Genomic DNA, 21,193 nt, shown 5'->3' on the forward strand with positions numbered 1-21,193 from the left:
TCTCTAGTAAATCTCTCCGTGATGCACAACGTCTCTCTTGTAACTTCTGCCAGTAGAATTTGTTTAGCATCTCCGTAACGCTCTCTCGCCAGGCAAACGATCCCGTGACTAAACGCGCCGCTCTTCGTTGATCTTCTCTATCTCCTCTATCAGTCCTACCTGATAGGGATCCCAGATAGATGAACAATCCTCTAGAATCGGGCGAACAAGCGCCTTATAAGCCATTTCTTTCGAGGATGAGTTACATTTCCTTAAGATTCTCCCGATGAACCTCAATCTTGTGTCTGCTTTTCCCACTATAGTTACGCCTAGATATTTTACGGCAGGCGCTGTCTCTAGCTGTTTGTCATAAATAGTGTAGCTGTATGTACGCGCAATATGTTACATTTATTTACGTGCCGGGTCAACTGCCACAGTCTGCACCATTCAACAATTCTCTGCAGGTCGTTCTGAAAATTCTTACTATCTTCTGGCGTTGCTACTTTGGTATAAACAACTGCGTCATCTGCGAATAGCCTTAAAAGAGCATCCAACTCTTTCTACTGTATCATTTATATATATTGTGCACAGTAACGGTCCTATCACACTTCGCTGTGGTACTCCGGATATTACCATTATATCTGTCGATTTAGTTCCGTTAAGACCGGCGTGTTGAGTTCTATCTGCAAGAAAGTCTTGAAACCAATCGCAGATCTGCTCCGTTACTCCGTAGGCTCGTAATTTTTTCATTAAATGACAATCCGGGACGGTGTTAAATGCCTTACTGAAATCAAGGAACACGGCATCAGCCACAAATTCAATCAGTACACACTCAAGCGAACACAAGCACACAGCCAATGTTAAAAAACTATTGGTTTTACTTTCTGATGCAAGACTGATTTGGTGCACACGAAAGATCCCCATTGCTTGGAGGGATGGAATCATTCAGCATTTATTCAGGAAAGGCAACGAAACGAACGTAAAGAGCACAGGCGTAGCAGTTGTTTGTTATACTCCAAATACAGGGTTATTACAAATGATTGAAGCGATTTCACAGCTCTACAATAACTTTATTATTTGAGATATTTTCACAATGCTTTGCACACACGTACAAAAACTCAAAAAGTTTTTTTAGGCATTCACAAATGTTCGATATGTGCCCCTTTAGTGATTCGGCAGACATCAAGCAGATAATCAAGTTCCTCCCACACTCGGCGCAGCATGTCCCCATCAATGAGTTCGAAAGCATCGTTGATGCGAGCTCGCAGTCCTGGCACGTTTCTTGGTAGAGGAGGTTTAAACACTGAATCTTTCACATAACCCCATGCGATTTCCTTCTGTGGGGTTAAGTCGGGAGAGCGTGGAGGCCATGACATGAATTGCTGATCATGATCTCCACCACGAGCGATCCATCGGTTTTCCAATCTCCTGTTTAAGAAATGCCGAACATCATGATGGAAGTGCGGTGGAGCACCATCCTGTTGAAAGATGAAGACGGCGCTGTCGATTTCCAGTTGTGGCATGAGCCAATTTTCCAGCATGTCCAGATACACGTGTCCTGTAACGTTTTTTTTCGCAGAAGAAAAAGGGGCCGTAAACTTTAAACCGTGAGATTGCACAAAACACGTTAACTTTTGGTGAATTGCGAATTTGCTGCACGAATGCGTGAGGATTCTCTACCGCCCAGATTCGCACATTGTGTCTGTTCACTTCACCATTTAAAAAAAAAAAAAAAAAAAAAAAGTTGCTTCATCACTGAAAACAAGTTTCGCACTGAACGCATCCTCTTCCATGAGCTGTTGCAACCGCGCCGAAAATTCAAAGCGTTTGACTTTGTTATCGGGTGTCAGGGCTTGTAGCAATTGTAAACGGTAAGGCTTCTGCTTTAGCCTTTTCCGTAAGATTTTCCAAACCGTCGGCTGTGGTACGTTTAGCTCCCTGCTTGCTTTATTCGTCGACTTCCGCGGGCTACGCGTGAAATTTGCCCGCACGCGTTCAACCGTTTCTTCGCTCACTGCAGGCCGACCCGTTGATTTCCCCTTACAGAGGCATCCAGAAGCTTTAAACTGCGCATAACATCGCCGAATGGAGTTAGCAGTTGGTGGATCTTTGTTGAACTTCGTCCTGAAGTGTCGTTGCACTGTTATGACTGACTGATGTGAGTGCATTTCAAGCACGACATACGCTTTCTCGGCTCCTGTCGTCATTTTGTCTCACTGCGCTCTCGAGCGCTCTGGCGGCAGAAACCTGAAGTGCGACTTCAGCCGAACAAAACTTTATGAGTTTTTATACGTATCTGTAGTGTGTCGTGACCATATGTCAATGAATGGAGCTACAGTGAATTTATGAAATCGCTCCAATCATTTGTAATAGCCCTGTACTGTCTGCAGCGGTACAGATCAGAATAAAGAGATAAATAAATCATAAATTAGGAGAGTAGCAAGCACGATTCGAGGAGGACGCTTATGTGCAGAACAGATCTGCACTATTAAGAATTTTATCAAAACCAAGAAGCTAGCTGGAGATAAAAATATGATCATGATATTTGTTACTTTTAAGAACGTTTACGATCCCACAGACTGTCAATCTTCTTATGGTGCTGAAAGAGTTAGGGATCGATGGAAAGACAAGAGTACTTACACAACATACACACGTTAAAATTCCGAGCTGAGCTACCTGAACAATCCGAAATCAAAACTGGAATAAAGCACAGAAATAGTCGCTCCCCAATTCCTTTTAATTTGTATCCTGACAATATAACCCAAGGATCGTAGAAAGAAATGAGCCAGCACAACATTCGAAACGGAGTTTTACCAAAAGACTGGGCTTAAAGTTCAATGCCTCGCTTTCGCAGTGTGTTTCTATGTGTCAGAACATTGATGTGAAATTTGGATACATGTAAGTTAGACACCTTGGCAAGGAACCAAGAACTACGACCCGAGGAGTGTAGGCTCTAATTGAAGGAGTCTAACAGGGGCCCGTTACCTCGCAGGACCTGTTAGGAACTACGAGGCACCGCTCAACGGCCAGTAATAAACGCAATGAAGCAGGCGGAAGAGTTGCTCACAACCAAGCAATATGCTGAATTTCGTTGCCAAGTATGAAAAATGGTGCACATCAAAAGGCAGATGAGAAATTATCAGGATTCGAACCTGCGACCGTAGCGGTCGCGCGGTTCCAAACTGCAGCGCCTAGAACCGCTCGGCCACACCGGCGGGCTTTTCTACCCCATCCTTTCCTAGTCTGATCCACGTGTTAATGTTTACGTATGTATACATCATATCTGTAATGCTCTGAAATTTCCTATACTGAAGTGTTGAATGGTTGAATGAAGACAAAATAAATTTAAAAAAATGTGTGTTATGAAGTGATGTGTAAAATAATGAAATACACAAACATACTTTTTTCTCTGTTATTTTATTATTGACAACATTTTTTGTTAAAAATGAATCTTCCATACTGTAGATTAGTAATACCATCAGCCCAGGTCCAAACACACATCTGGTTTTGAAAGTGCTGATGGTTTCCTTATTTCACAGAGGGATGTGATAAAATGTAATTTAGCAGAATTATGTCTGAATCTTCTTGAGGTTATTGTCTTAGTTCCTCCTATGCACTACTTTCACCAACTTTTACACTTGATTTTAAACATTAAGTACTAAAGATAGCGATATATGAGCTTTTTTATATCATCCATACTCTTCAATAATAACGCTATCGTTATCTTAGTTTTCTTTCGCTTCCCTTTATGAACAGCGTAATTTGACATTTTTACGACTTTTCGTAACATGTTACAGTATATATCAAAGAATCTTGCGGATCATAACTAGTTCCAGCTATTTCGTAGACCACCTGTACTTATTCAGAACACACGTAGTGTTACAATGCTTTTTATTTCCTAATACTGCATCCAGTTTAAGGGCGCGGCCGGGGGTGAAGGCGGAGAACTGGTTCCCGAAACAGATACAAACTTATTAAGATGCAGGCAATGGTCTCGTTGCAAACTTCCATACCGCAAGAGACAATGTTTTCTTTGTGATTTTACGATATGAAGTTCAAGAGAACACATTCTGCTGACAATGAAAGTGCGTACGTTACTGATGCAGTAGCCTCGTAAGTCCTTATGTGGCATATATGCTACTTCCATTTTCTTTATTTTATTTCAGGGGATGCACAAAAATGGATGTACCTTATTGCGGGATATACTTTCTACCATGTGCTTTCTGTGCGTGTTCCCCGTAGGTGGCAGCATCTGCTAGACGAAAACTATTTATCGCAATATCAGAATGTCCTTTACAGATATAAAGATTATTACCTTTTGTTTTTTAGTAATTTTGGATAAGAACATGTTTAGAATATACTGCAATATACCTTACGGTATCGAATTAGTGTTTATTTCGTCGCAATACAGTTATACATATTTTTCAATGCAGCACTGGGTCTACAATCAGCAACGACCGACATTTTCACGTTCCAGTCGGTTGTTTCCATAATTTTTGGCAGTTAAATTTTAAGTTTTCTGGTACTGCATGTATTTCAATTTGTATTCTAACAAACAGAATTCACTTTGCACATGTCCTAAAATTTTTGTGAAACACGCTATTTTATTATATTTAGTATTTTTGTCTTATTTTATCTCAGAACAATTCACTACAATATAAACTTTTCATTCATAGAACCTAAGCTCAGGACCGAGTAATGTACGAAGCTAAAGCCAGAGCTTTTCCTTATCTTTCAAGGATGTATGTATTTGAAACAGGGAATAATTGTTTTCCCATGTAGGTAGCACAACTGCGGTACCATTAAAACCGAATGTCTATTTTTCTTTCCCTATTATTTGAAAAACGACTATATTTTTTTAGGCGTAATTCATTTGATGTCTCGCGTCCTCAACTCTTACTGTGGTGAAACTGGAGACATGAGCATTCGAATTTTGAAACAAAACGTTATACCGATAGCCGTGTGTTGCTGTTGTGCAGATAGTTGTGACTGCCAAGCAGTATAGCTTCACAAGATGGAGGACGCAAACACGATGCTAGATCATGAGGATACGCGACGTTCTTTTCGAGGAAAACTATTAAGAAAATTTAGAGAAACGGCATTTGATGCTGACTGCAGCGCGATTCTATTGCCACCAACGAAAATTTCACGTTACAATCATGAAGATGATTAGAGTGATTAGGGCTCGCACGGAGACATATAGACAGTCGTTTTTTCCGCGTTCTATTTGCTAGTGGAACAGAAAAGGAAACGACAGTAGTGGTATACGGTACCCTCCACGGTGGCTTGCGGAATATGTATGCAGACGTAGATCATTTGCAAGGGACGACATGGCAAGGACGAAGATGGAAAGCAGCCTGGTCGAACTCAGCATGAGGCGATGGAAAATGCATGAGGAGAAACGCAAGAACTCTGAGCCGCCTCTTTTGCGAGGACGGAGAATGCCGCAGAGACATACGTCCCAACACAAGCTGGTCTGTCAGTGTCTAAAGACATCCACTACTATGTCACGTGTCATTCGGGCGTGAGCAAATCGTTTTTCAAATCTATCAAATCGCACAATCTGGAGTGTTACAACAGAGCACCGAAGCTGCTGCTGCTCTTCAAATACCTTGTTATTCCTGCTAGCAGCGTTCTATGACGGACCGAACCACAGTTCACATTCTATCGGCACACTTCTCGCGGCACCTACTGGCAAAGGACAGGAAAAAATGGTTCCCTCATTCTGATTCAAACAGTGGTTTTCCCACACGTGTTGTTAAGCCAAGGGTTGATAATTGCAAGAGCTGATGCGCACAAGGCACAGCATTCAATGCAACGAACACCAATGTCTTATTCTCCATATCGAATGTTCCCGGATTTAAGACAAATATTTGTCAACGGAACAAAAATGCGTTAAATGTGACCGGAAAGTATTAACGCACTGAAATTGCCTTCTTCTCTAATTGTAAGATTTCACACAAACAGAAAGGAAGAGACCACACGCTGTCCTTCGTTTTTGAGTTAGTGACGTTCACAGGGACTCAGCTCCCGAAAAACCACTTTGTAATATTTCTCTATTCCTGCGCACTTTAGGCCGTAATTTTCGTCTTTCGTTGCAATTTTCTGTTTTCGTATTTCCGCCTGAGCTGTTTTCTTTAACAGAGGTTCAAAAGACAATTAAAAGCTTATCCAATTAGCCATTGTTTCCACAAATTATCTGAATATCTACATTCAAGAATTGGAAAGCTTTGTTAACAGCATGGCAAATGGCAGCGTCGTTTGCTTAGGGTTGCTAGTACTAACAGACAAGCAACACTGCGTCAAATTACCGCATACATCAATGTGGGACATACGACAGACGTATCCTTCAGAACAGTGTGGCGAAATCGGTCGTTAATGGGCTACGGCAGCAGACGACCGATGCGGGTGCCTTTGCTAACAGCACGACATCCCCTGTAGCCTCTCATGCGGTCGTGACCATATCGGCTGGACCCCTAGACGACCGGAAAATCGTGGACTGGTCAGATGAGTCCCAATTTCAGTTGATAACAGCAGATGGTAGGGTTCGAGTGTGGAGCTGACCCCACGAAGCCACGGACCCAGGTTGTCAACAACGCACTGTTCGAGCTGCTATTGGCTTCACAATGGTGTGGGCTGTGTTTACAAGGAATAGACTTGGTCCTCTGGGCCAACTGAACCTAACATTAACTGGAAGTGGTTATGTTCGGCTACCTGGAGACTACTTTCAGTCATTCATGGCCTTCGTGTTCTCGATCAACAATTGAGCGTTTATGGATGAGAATGCCCCGCGTCGCCGGGTCGCAATTGTTCGCAGCAGGTTTCTGGAATATTCTGGACAATTCGTGCGAATGGTCTGGCCAGCCACCCAGATCACCCGACATGAATCCAATCGGACATAATCGAGAGGTCAGTTCGTACTCAAAATCCTGCACTGGCAAATTAACAATTATGGACTGTTATAGAGACAACATAGCTCAATATTTCTGCAGGAGACTTCCAACGAATTGTTTAGCCCATGCCACATCCAACTGCTGCATTACGCCGGGCAAATGGAGATCCGACACGATGTTAAGAAGTATCCCATGACTTTTGTTCCTTCAGTGGGTAATATCAGCTACAGCGCGTTCCGTGTGTACTACAAATGTAATATAGTTGTGTGATGTTAACACCAAATGTCAGTAAAAATAAAAAAAAATGCATCATACAGCTCACACGACGCTAGAACATATATTAAACTCTGCTAGACGGGCACCAACAGAACTCAAAAAATTACTTGTGACTGTTGATGAAAGTCTGCTACAAATTACGAGACGAAAATATCAGTTTCTATAAACCGTATTGTCACCGGTGATAGAGAAGTGCTGGGTGCACTTTCACTGATCTGATATGCAAGAAGCGGTACCATTTTCTTCTTAGCTTGGAAATGCTTAGCTCAATAACATTATATGTCCACAATATGAACAGCCAACGAGTCATACTGCGTCTTCTTGATAATCTTTTGAACTGGCAATAATAACAAAACTTTGCGTTTTTCCGAGTATTGGCGTATTGTTGCAGCATGATAATGTAACATCACACACAGATCAACTGACAACGGAAAAAAGTAATCATTATTTTTATGTCTTCCACATCCTGTTATCTGCGCGACGTAACACAAACTGACTCGCTGAGATACTGAGTGGCAATATATTTAACAGGGAATGAAATGAATGGCGGACCCGCCCGGATTAGCCGTGCGTCTTAAAGCGCTACTTTCGGGGCGAGGAGGTGCACCGGTCCCGGATTGAATCCGCCCAGCGGACTACCGACTGCCGGTGTGTCTTAGACGTGGTTTTTAGGCGTTTTTCCATATCCACCTAGAAGAATACCAAGCTGGTATCCAAGTTTTGCTCAGTTTCATGATTCGCCAACATCTTAAAAAAAGAGAAAGATAATTTTTCGCTCTCTTTGACTTGATTAAACATACGCTGACACTGACCTGTATTCCGTCCCCAGGGGTAAATGGGTGGCGAAGGGAAGGGCAGCGCTATACAGGCTACAGACAGGTCTCGCTGCTCCTTGTGTTCGTCCATGGTGACTTCTTAGCCCGAAATAATATTAACTCTTTTATCCTCCTTTAATTCAGATGTAGAATCTGTGATATATTTTCTCCGACTCCCACGCTATTTTCACTTCGAACGTCTCCGGAATAGGACTTTCATCATACAAGCGTACGTCTGACGAGGGACGTCCTACTCCAAAGCTGCTTGGTGTGCGGACGGTCCAAACACATTTGTCACAGATTACGGCTAGAACGGAGGACTACTCCATATCACGATCTGAGGAGAAGCAGATCTTGGTTCAAACGAAAAAAACTGGCGTTTAATTGCAATAAAATACAGTATATCCAATTTCTTGACATCCAGCATTTCTACAAACGTAACGCGACAAATTTTACAGACGGATAGATAGAAAGCCCTCGTATAAGACAAATATTCACGATGTTCTACTTAGACTTATTATATAGCAGGTATCCGCAATAGAATGCAAGCTGATTATTTATAACTTCATTTCTTAATGTCATGTACAATAAATACACTGTAAGGTAAACAAGAACACTGCAATACTTTACTAGGAGACTAATATCTGGTTTCCCACGGACATCTGAACTGACTTGTTCACCCTTTTATAGGGGACATTACAGTTTAAAGAGTAGTCAGTACGGCTATCCAGCGCGACAATTATCAGACACAAATGACTGCCGTAGGTTACATAAGGGGTCAGGCCAAAAAAAGGCTCCAAGACAGGCTGGAAACTGAAACGAGGACCTAATTTCTAGGGCGGCACCTACCCACACATTCAACTAGGTGATTACCAGGCTGGTATCCAAGTTTTGCTCAGTTTCACTTTAGGGGTTGTTATACCGATTACGAAGGTCTCTGATTAATGAGACTTCCCAATATATCTAACTGCTTTACAGAATTTGCGGTTGAAACATGGACTTGGTTAGCAGCAACACTACCACACACACATTCAGCGAACACACGACGGAAGAATTATCTTTTCTGTCGCGCGACTTGGTTAGGTATTGTTCGAAAAGTACCTTGCAAAATATATTTTAAGAACCTTCTCCGCGATTTGAAGATTATTTTGACATATGTTCAAACCCTTAACTGAACGAGTTTCTCAAGGCAAAGTCCTATTCCTTGCGTGAATACTTCAGTGTCAAAAAATATGGTTTAACTGAATATCGCGCAATACCGATCTGAGGCTCGTCTAGTGACATAAAATTAGACTTTAAATGCAGTATCTTGTTTGTCATGATAACCAAGACGACTTTTTTCAGCAACGGGAGTCGCATGAAACACTAACAACAGTCTATGTTTAACTTAACTCCACCTGCAAATTAGAAAAACTAAAATTTTTTTAGAAGTGTCAGAATTCAAATCTCACTAAGGTGACAAGAAAACCCCAGGACGCAGTCAGACACTTCATTTCTTTTCCACGACCCATACGCTTTGGCAGAATATAGCCTCCAAATCAAACGGTCCGCAAGTATACACTATGCGATCAAAAGTATCCGGACACCCCCAAATACATACATTTTCATATTACGTGCATTGTGCTGCCACCTGCTGCCAGGTACTCCATATCAGCGACCTCAGTAGTCATTAGACATCATGAGAGAGCAGAATGGGGCGCTCCGCAGAACTCACGGACTTCGAACGTGGTCAGGTGATGGCTGTCACTTGCGTCATACGTCTGTACGCGAGATTTCCACACTCCTAAACATCCCTAGGTCCACTGTTTCCGATGTGATACTGATGTGGAAACGTGAAGGGACACGTACAGCACAAAAACGTACAGGTCGACCTAGTCTGTTGACTGACAGAGACCGCCGACAGTTGAAGAGGGTCGTAATGTGTAATAGGCAGACGTCTATACAGACCATCACACAGCAATTCCAAAATGTATCAGGATCCACTGCAAATACTATGGCAGTTAGGCGGCAGGTGAGAAAACTTTAATTTCATGGTCGAGCGGCTGGTTATAAGCCACCCATCACGCCGGTAAATGCCAAACGACGCCTCGCTTGGTGCAGGGAGCGTAAACATTGGACGATTGAAAAGTGGAAAAACGTTGTGTGGAGTGACGAATCACAGTACACAGTGTGGCTATCAGATAGCGGGGTGTGGGTATGGCGAATGCCCGGTGAACGTCATCTGCCAGCGTGTGTAGTGCTGACAGTAAAATTCGGAGGCGGTGTTGTTATGGTGTGGTCATGTTTTTCATGGAAGGTGCTTGCACTCCTTGATATTTTGCGTGGCACTGTCACAGCACAGGCCTACATTGATGTTTTAAGCACCTTCATGCTTCCCACTGTTAAAGAACAATTCGGGGATGGCGATTGCATCTTTCAACACGATCGAGCACCTGTTCATAATGCACGGCCTATGCGGAGTGGTTATATAACAATAACATCCCTGTAATAGACTGGCCTGCACAGAGTTCTGACCTTAATCCTACAGAACATCTTTGGGATGTTTTGGAACGCCGACTTCGTGCCAGGCCTCATCGAACGACATCGATAACTCTCCTCAGTGCAGCACTCCGTGAAGAATTCGTTGCCATTGCCCAAGAAACCTTCCAGCATCTGACTGAACGTATGGCTGCGAGAGTGGAGGCTGTCATCAATGCTAAGGGTTGCCCAACACCATATTGAATTCCAGCATTACCGATGGAGGGCGCCACGAACTTTTATGTCATTTTCAGCTAGGTGTCAGAATACTTTTGATCTCACAGTGCAGCAGCACCTCACAGTCTTTGAAAACTACATCACTATTGTATCATCCCCAAAAAAAAAAAAAAAAAAAAAAACAAATTTTACAGCAAATGACAACAACTTTATTAGCAGCCATATTATTGAAACATGATTATTACGAATGGTTACATTCCATTAAGTCCAACTGCGCGGCAAGGTCGCCAGACAATCTGCCCAGGAAAATTGCATTTCCTCTTGCGCAGGGAGTATCATTCTGGGCGCTCTCGCAGGATGTGGTGTGGCTGAACCGTTAAGGCGTACCGCCAGCAGAAGGGTGGTGGGCGTGCTTTCGGAGTCTGCAGCTTCCTTCTGCTGCGAGCGCCTCCCATTCACCGCAATCAACGAGCCGTGACGGCGGATGGTGACTCATACTCTGTTAGTGTGAGCATTGCCCACGAAATAAAATATTTCGGATTTGAGTTGTCGGTCTGCCAAACAGTTTTAGGTTTCAAAACAACGCACACTCAACAACACCTTGAAATATTCATTCTGGAAACTACTCAGTCTGTCACTAAGCTAGTTCTACACGATATTCTTTCGTCCAGGAGTAAGGTATGCAGTCGTGCATCTGTGAAGTTTGGGAAATAGGTGAGCACTGGCAGAATTTAAGCTGTTGATACTGGCTGAGTTACGTCTGGATAGCTCATCGCTAAGAGCACGCCCGCGAAAGGCAAGCTGCCCAGCCCGGGCCTCTGGGCAGCATACAGTTTTACAGTGTCAGAGTTTTAACAATGCTCACAATGCCATGCTTACTGTTCACCACCAGGACGGAATGCTGAGACTCAAGTGCCAATCACATGTGCTTCAGAGTGCAACGGATACACGTATGGAGCATAGATGTCCCTCTGGGTGAGTTCGTCTTAAAATAGGCTACAGGTAAACTCTGGTGACCGCTCTGCTCTGGAAAAGCCCGCGGATGATATAGGACGGTATCACTTATCAACAGCCATTTCACTTGCTGAGTGCGCTGGATCTCTCGACACCAACCAGAAGCCCGTGGGAGCTACGGACCCCGCACTTCAACAACGTCCCTCCTAATAAACACTGACACACTGATAACAGAGCTCCGCACCAGTGTCAGGTCCTGGACAATACCTGTTCGCCACTAATCTTGTTAATAGGGTACTATTGGACCTCCCTTTCTCGTTATAGGCATTTACCTTATTTATTTACGTCCATAGAGGGCTGCCATTCATTACACGAAGTAGAAACTTCGTGCAGTATTCCTGCATTTCCTTAACGATTAGTCAACGACGACACAGCCCTGTTGACAGTAACAGCGTCAGCGATAAATCTCATACTGTTGCTGAACCTATCTGGTAAATCGTTTATGTCTATTGAGGTCTTTTTGGTCCTATTACGATTACGTAAGACTTGAACGCACAGGTTCGAACTATCTCCTAGAACACTCAATGTATGTCAATTGGGCACTAACTTTTCAGTTGCATTTTAAGGTTTTCTTTTTTATTTTTTTTTACAAAGGGCAAAGATATATTTATTATCTTTTAATATGGCTTTTATTATTTTTCACATGTAATAATGCTGAGGGCACATTTTTATTTGAATCTGTTAAATTTTACTTCTGTTACATAACACAAAAATAAGTGACACACTATTTTGTAATAGACGTAGGCGCGCATAAAACTGCTTATATTTTCAGTGTGTGTGTTTTACAACAATATGTGCCAATGTTATCATTATTGAACTGCTCAGACTTTTATATTTTTATCCTGTAACAAATAAGAAGTGTTTACTATACACATCTCTGTGGAGAACTGTGTATATTCAGAGTGGCTCAATTGCACTTTTACATTTTGAGTATTCTTTTGCTTAGACACGAACTGCATGCAAATATTTTACACGTAAAACAAATACCTCTGGTTCTGTTCTCTTGCACACTCGCTATGCGGAAACCGCTTCTGGAGATGGGCATCTCCGATGCTGGCCTGCGTCCTGTCTTACACCGCACGGTTTTCCGGCTTGGGGAGACGGAATGGCGTAACAGTATGCACAACAAACTGCGTGTCATTAAGGCGACTACGAATGTGTGGAAGTCTTCCATGTAGTCTTCTCGCAGTGAATCAATTGTCCTCTGCCGGCTCCACATTGGCCATACATGGCTAACGCACGGTTACCTACTTCGTCGCGAGAACCCACCTCAGTGTCGCTGTGGCTTCCAAATGACAGTCGTCCACCTCTTGCTGGACTGCCCACTTGTAGCCGCTCTCGGCAGACTTAACTTTCCCAGCACCCTGCCTTCGGTGTTGGGCGACAATGCCTCAACAGCATCTTTAGTTTTACGTTTTATCCGTGAGTGTGTGTGTTTTATACTTCTATGTAGGTTTTAGCGCATGTCCTTTGTCCCTCTGTGTCCTCCACCTTAGTGCTTTCAGGGTGGGGTTTTTTAATGTGTTACAGAGTGGCTGGCTTTTCCTTTTTATTCTCGTGGTCGGCCAGCCACTGTAATCTGCTTTCTTGTTTTACTCTTCTGTTTATAGCGTCTCTCTGTTGTTTTCTTGTCCTCTTTTGTTCCTTTTAGTATTCTTTGCCTTTCTTTCCGTTTTGTGTTATATGACTCGTTCGTTTTGGTCTCACACTTGTGGCATTGTTTTATGAGGAACAAGGTTGACCTCGTAGTTTGGTCCCTTCCCCCCTCTTTTAAACCAACCAATCAACCATCTCTTCTGAACAGCATGTTGCGAGGCATCTCAGATATGCTCAGTAATATTCATACCTAGGGAGTTTGGTGGCCAGCGGAAGTGTTTAAACTCAGAACAGTGTTCCTACTGTCCTGCTGGAAAAGCTTAAGTACGTCGGAATGCACTATGGACATGAATGAATGCTGGTGATCAGACATTATCCTTGCGTTCGTACCAGGGTCGTAGCTAGACGTATCAGGGGTCCCATATCACTCCAACTGTCACGCCCCACAGAATAACAGAGCCTCCACCAACCTTAACAGTCCCCTGCTGACATGTAGGGTTCATGGATTCATGAGGTTATCTCCATAACCGTACATGTCAAACCGCTCGATACAAGTTGAAATGAGACTCGTCCGACCAGGCAACATGTTTCCATTCATCAACAATCGAATTTAGGTGTTGAGGGTCCCAGGCGAGGCGTAATGCTTTGCGTCGCGCAGTCATCAGTCATCAAGGGTACACGAGTGGGCCTTCGGCTCCGAAAGTCCATATCGACGATGTTACGTTGAATGGTTCTCATTCTGACATTTGTTGATGGTCCAGCTTTGAAATCTGCACCAATTTGCGGAAGGGTTGCACTTGTCACGCTGAACGTTTCTCTTCAGGCGTCGTTGGTCCCGTTCTTGCAGGATCTTTTTTCCCGGCCGCAGCTATGTCAGAGATTTGATATTTTACCGGATTCCTGATATTCACGGTGCACTTGTGAAATGGTCGTACGGGAAAATCCCCACTTCATCGCTACCTCGGAGATGCTGTGTCCCATCGCCCGTGCTGTTATCTTATATAGGCGTTGCCGACCGCTGCGCCGTATTCTGCCTGTTTACATATCTCTACGTGAATACGTATGCCTATACCAGATTCATTGGCGCTTCAGTGTATACTGCAGTGAAACCAAGAACACACAGCAGAACCTCACACATCGAAAACATTATGTAAAAATGACATAAAAAAAACACACTTGAAAATGGGATTCATTTCCCGAAACACGTCGTGTCAAGTGCGATTAAAAGAAAATCGTGACTGGTAGCAGAACAGATATTTACAAACAAACCCAAGTATAATGGTCAACTGACCTCCGCCGAAAGTGCTATTGTTAAGGCGCATGCGATGTTAGTTTCGTCTCTGATGAATATTTGGAGTCCAGGGTAGCTTACTGAGCTCCGAACTGTTCCGTTAGGACGAAGCGACTTCCACAGCCACAAAGACGCGTGCAGAATCGGCCATTCAGTGTCCGCAGCTCCAGGAGCCAGGCTAACAGGAAACCGAAACCGGAGCCGAGCCTCGAGGCCGGCGCCGAGCTCCGCCTGCTCCGTTCGTCCGCAGCTTGTCTCGGTCTCCGGATTACGGCGCAAGCACAGGCGAAGGTGACAACTACTGCCGACCAAGTTGCGCGAAACGCCCGTCCTGCGCTGTGCTGGATTCCACCGACCGGAGGATGCATCTTCGTGTGCCATCATCAGCGTTACGACTTACCTCTCTAGGCCCGTTCCAGTCCGTTATTGGTCTGGTCATTTTTTCCAGCGACATCCTTGTCTTCGCAGACCTAGTGGATTGTATCGCCAAGCTGTTTTGGCTGTCTAGATTCAGAAAAGCGGTGTAAGTGCTGTAACCGGGCGCAGCCCCGAGTCCTCCCGAAACCAGGTAGGTAAGCAGGTAACACGACGGAATCCTTCCAAACTGATAGATTGTATGTTGTATTATAGACAAAATATTATTATCTCTGCCATGTTCCTTATCTCCTTCCCTTACCCTTCCCATGTTCTAAACAAAAAATACTGATTCACTTATGCACGCTTTGCGCGTGACCTTGAGCGGGACTTAGTCGCTGGCGCTGTGCCGGCTGGACTTTATCTCAATAAGATAAAAGATAAAACTTTTAAACATACAATACACGCGAAATTTTTTTACATCTTCTACTGTACCTTCATATGCTTTCCTTTGCCCGCTTTGAGTATTCATAACGTTTAGAACTGCTACCTGCTTTAAACAGCCCTTGCGGGCTTGGGAGGATTCGGTACCACTTTTCTGACCGCGGGAGGATACGGGGCTGCGCCCCTGTAACCATTTGCAACTAAATTTATAAACACACTCTCTGCTCCTGTCACGTTTTAACACTAACATATCGTTTGGTACTACGTGTTTCGGCATCATGCTCTCATCGTCAGATGTCCATCTACAAATTCTACACTTTGCATTTTTGCTGTTCTTGGCACATACTGCACTACAATAATTCATTAAATGAAAATCAACGTTTACGCAGCCACAGGGTTAAGGTCATACTAAAGTGTTGTAACTGTCTCAGCTGATTATGGTATTAAGATAGAACACCTGACATCTTACTGTAATTAGTCTATTGCGGTCTATCTGCCCGAAATTGGAAAGCAACGAAGCTTCGCTACGTAACTTCACTGGTATACACATCAATAACAAAGACATCGTACTTGGGGCAAGTACATTCTTACAAAGAAATGTGTATTTATGGATTGGGCACCTAATGATGGTAGTATGCAGGCATTACGTGTCTTGCCAAAGTCATTATATAACGTGACTGAAGCAGGAAAGTATGTTGCCAGCACTGTTCCTTTATTTCGTTATTAGATCACTGCTGCTCTGCTGAACTATCACTCCTCCTCGTACGTACGTGCCCTTTCTTCGTGGTTATTCCCCTACATAAAGCACGAATTTCATTTCGGTCGCCTCTGTTTCCCTCGGGAAGATGTTGCAGCCTAATTTTCTCTCAAACAGTGATAACGGTTTTGAAATTCGCTTACCTAATTCAGTTTTTTTTTCTTTGTGGAACGTCATTTGATTGCAATGCTCCCACGGCATCTTTAAATCTGCTAAGCTTCATTAAGGAAGGTTGTAATTCCTGGCATGTTATCTGAAAGTCCAAATAGGTAACCTTCGAAGACTAGCTCAACAACTTTGTTACCAGTTATGTTCTTGTTCAGAGTGTTTTTCTACAGGAAAGCCATTATTTTAGTTTCGTTCGTCGACATTTTCATATTACATTCTTTGGCAACATGAATAAAACGCAATACGGCACTTTTTGTTAGAGCATACTACTCGTTCTACAATCCACAACGAAATGTGTGTCCTTTTAATCTTCACGCATACACTAAGTCACACTTACTGATGGAAGAGTGAATAATATTAGCTTTCGCATGCCTTTGTGCAATCTATTATTAGTGTTATTTTACCTGGATCGATTAGTGTCTCATATGTATAAACCATCCACTGTCTGCATTCTACTGCTTCGTTTATGTCTTTTTCCTAACTATATGTATTTTTTACTGTCCACACACGATCACTAATTACATAGCACACCTTTTACGACCGAACTGTGCCCCCTCCCCCCTTCCCCTCAGTAAAGACGTTTTCAGTGAATTTCTTTGTTAACCTTCAGGCCCAATCCCATACGACAGGCGTGGTGAAGTTTTCGAATAGTTAGTATTTCGATGTAGCACGATTAAGCATACCATCAGTGAAATGCTTATTACGAGTACTTTGACTCTTCTTTGGGATCGATATCCTACTCTTAAATCCTTCGTCATGTCTCCTTTCCTGTAATTCCCAAACCAGGAACTTTCCGAAGTTCAGCTTCAGTGGAAAATCGTTTGGTCGCTTTTTCCAATAGTCTCGTTCTTTTCGCTTCCTCATCGTCAATTAACTTAATGACGTTAACACCGCGGGCATTCCCAGACGTGCTAATACTGCCGCAACTGGAACACAGCCGTGCCTGGTTGCGTGACAACGTTACAGCTGCATATAGTGACGGTAACGACATCCACGGTGGGTGAGTGTGAAACTGACTCTGCGCGGAAAGCGACATTAATACAAGTTCGCACATGCAACTTTTAGTTCGGTTGCCCTGTTAGTGAACTGAACAGGTCTTGTGCTTTGCAACTGTTGCTACGACTGCTTGGCTGGGAGTCGTTGTGTACACTTGTAATCAAAGTTACTAGGAGGCCGATGTGCGGGAGAAATCCGTAGATTAACTACATATTCGACCGTTTCGTGAGCTCATGAACGTCCGCGATACCTCCCCATCGTGTCCTGCAGAAACACAGATGGCAGCGCAAAGTTTTCGGCAAATGGCGGTCTCCGGGTTACAAGACGTCAACTCAGAATTCGCAACAATAGTGATAATAACTTGAAGTCTAACTACTGAATAAGCTGCGAGATTCATTCTCAGCATCTTTCACTTTGTTAAGTAACCACAGTTTATACATCTGAGCCTACACGGTTATCTGGTACTGATACTGTTTATGCCCAAGGTTATACATTCAGGACGAAACTACGGAGCAAAAGCCTGATTTATGATAATTTAATAGTGATCACACATTTTGTCACTGGTGTAATAGTTTTCAGGGTGGCAGTGTGACCATAGGCGATGATCTAAACACACAAGGCCGAAAACAATGAATAAAACAACATACAAAAATGTAGATCTTTTGTACGACATACGAGGAAATTTATAACAAGGATTTCATCAACGTCGTCAGTATTCGTAATTCTTGAAATTTGTTCAAAGGGGAGAAAAAATTTCAGCTTATTGAGCCTCACGTTAATTGGATGCTGAACTGACGTAGAAACCACTGGATGCTGCAAACATGCCTGAAATAAAATCACTGCCTAGCGAGTTGAGAGGGCCGACTTCCACAAGAAGAAATAAATTTTCAATAGCTTAGTCAATGGCCAAACAGTGAAGACCTCTCTTTACAATGAGCAAGGGACCACTGAGACTAAAGTTGCATGAGGAAACGTTCCTGTAGTTTATTTTCGTGACTTCAGTCAAAAATTATGGACAAAAAAGGCACATAAGACGACCTCGGTTGTTCAAGGCTGAGCCGCTCACCCGCACACAGTAAAAGTTATAATCGAAAAGCCGCGCGAAAACGGTGGGAAGATATTAACTCAGGTTCCCTGTAGGCTTTCCACGTTATAAAATAAGCAATTCATGCCACCGTCATCCGTCAGAATGGAACAGTGAGACTTCCAAGAGACTGGACCTCCGTATTTGTGAAGCAGAAAAACTGAAGTGTTAGCTTACTTTCATTACAACTATCCTCCCCATCCGCGGCAATGTAGCTTAAGTCAAAAAAGGTATTCTACAGAAGCGTGTGGTAACAGTTACGAAAAGCTGTCATCCTTACACATTCATGCCCAGTGGTCTGAACGGTGTTTTACATTTTTGTGCAAAAGTCCAAACGGTTGGCGGTAGACATCAAGCAGTATTCACATCACAAGTAAAATTGTACATTACTACTAGCCACTTCACTCATAACGCTACAGAACTTTTGGGTTCGGTTTTCTAAATTGTTTAACAGTAAGTTTCACATCAAACAGACTTTTTCAGTAGATAGAAACATTATGTATATGCTAGTATATTAGTATTTGTTGCAATTTGCTTCCAGTATAATTAACGGAAGTAGCCCGCAATGATGGGATTTATGGAACATGATGTATGAACTAATAAATAAGAGATTTCTTTATATCAAGGCAGAGTCGCTACCGACTGCAGCGAAGTATCTGAAATGATTGCACAACAAAGCAGCAGAGCATTAAAAAAAAAGAAAGAAACAACAATAACTATGCAGTTGCATTGGTTGTTTTTCTGAACTAAAAGTCTTCCTGCAATGGATGTTGCTTACAAATCGGTTGTATACCAAAGGATGGAAAATCTCTGTCAAACCCCATTACAGCCATATACTGACAGAGTAAGAGTTGTGCAGTAATCACAGCACTGTCAAATGGACGAAAGAGACCACCTATTAGGAACGTCGAAAATATCTATGTCTGTTTACGTGTAGTGAAGGTTCACCTGGTCATTTGTGTCGACACGTTGTGACTAAACTGGAAGTGACTGTTTAAGCGACATTCCATATCTATACGGTCATTCAGCATTCTTGGGCGCAAAGCGTAACGTGTCTTCCGTGAATACCAACACAGAAGACATCGTCGTATGACGCGAGGAGTAAATTGCTCAATTGGAGACGCTTCTTGAGTTGGATTAGAAAGAAAGGTGTACCGACAACTGTCAATGCAATACACAGCTCGAAGTGGCTAGCGTGCCACGAGAGTTAATTTGAGAGGCACTGGCCGACAGATTAAATCAGAAAAACCTATTTTTTTTTTCAAGGTCATCACGCAGTAGGTGGCATGTTGCGCGTTTCCCCGACGTTCCGCAGTACACATTTAACTCATTGAATTCAGTTTCCAAACATAGGATCCGCGTGACGTCACGAGGTTAGGTTTGGTGGTGGCCACATGAAAGTGTGGGCCCCAGCTGTCACCCGACAGTTCTGTCTGTTTCTTCTTTTTTCCATGCTGGTGGGTGTTGTATACTGTTAAATATTCTACTGTTCGTGTTTGGGGGAGGGGGAGGGAGGAGCAAAAACGCATCTAATCCATCCACTAATATACTTCAATACAATTCGGCAGCAGTGAATATACAGAAGTGTGAGGTCTTGCACGTGAATGCTACAAGAATTCCGTTAAATTTCGGTTACGCGACAAATAGCACAAATTTAAAGGTTGTCGATTCAACTAAACATCTAAGGATTACAAATACGAACAACGAAAATTGCAACCATCACATGGAAAATGTTGTGAGAATGGAGAATCGAAGACTGCATTTTATTGGCAGTTCACTTGGAATGTGCAATATATCTACTGAAGAGACTCACTTCATTACGCCTACCCGTCTCCTTCTGGGGTATTGTTGCGCGGCATGCATTAAGTATGGACTGCAGAGTAAACACGTAGCTCAGTGGTGGTCAAGCTGAGGGTTCGCGGGCCACATGCGGACCGAATGAAGTGTTCGTGCGGCCCGTGCTTCTTAGCCGTGTTTTATAATAATATGCTTCTAACAACTAATTAAGAGCAGAATCCAGAAACGTCAATTAAAGTTAAGAGCTTCTTAAGAAAGTACTTTTCCTGCTCAGTAAAAAAGAAAAAATACTTACAGAGAGAGTAATATTTTCAGAAATGCTTAATTTTAAAAGACGTTGGTGAATTTGGCCGTGAGCTACGTAAAGTTAGGCTTTTACCTCTTAGGCAGAGTAATAAGTAGTGCCGTCACTCCGCGATTAAGGAGGAATATTTTATTGTTTTGGTCTTCCAATGCTGACAACTCACGAGCATGAGCAACTCGTACCAATCAGCTGTAATGGTACAAATGTCAAACGGAAGTAACATGGACTCGTGAATGCCCATTACAGAGACGGTCATCTTCAAATGTGGTACATGTCTGTAGCAAGTAATATGAAATCAAATTAAAGTTGTTGTAACACAATGCAATGAGTAAAAGAAAAATGAAATTCAATACTAATAAGAATTTGTGATCGTTTCTAATATTCCAGTCACTGTTATTAATTAATATAACGTACTAATTTATGTAGGTTACTAGTTAGTAATATCGGTAGCGCTAAGTGTGGTAAATTGGCCAGGACAGGAAAAGTGGCCATTGCATCTTTTTCTTGCCCTGAGTAGCGCTGCTGCCTGGCGGGATGCGACCAGACTAGTTCTAAAACACATCGCCGTCGTTCATGAGACTGAGCACGCTTGTTCCGTTATTTTTTAGTAAAGCTTTTTTGTTTTTTTCGGTTGTGTGATGTAAGATAAGTCATTTATATTCTTCTTGTATCTTACCTGTAGGCGCAGCAGTAATTTTTACATCAATGTTCAAACAACTTTTTCTGGCCTA

General features: G+C 42.9%; 1 protein-coding gene across 1 annotated transcript in view; it reads right to left on the bottom strand.

The window, feature by feature from the left end:
- The window catches only part of LOC124787972 (actin-binding LIM protein 1), a 355,811-nt gene that overhangs the window by 304,253 nt on the left and 30,365 nt on the right, over positions 1 to 21,193 (bottom strand). The window lies entirely within an intron of this gene.

This window comes from Schistocerca piceifrons, chromosome 3 (assembly GCF_021461385.2).
Source record: "Schistocerca piceifrons isolate TAMUIC-IGC-003096 chromosome 3, iqSchPice1.1, whole genome shotgun sequence".
In the NCBI taxonomy this organism is placed as follows: Eukaryota; Metazoa; Arthropoda; class Insecta; order Orthoptera; family Acrididae; genus Schistocerca; species Schistocerca piceifrons.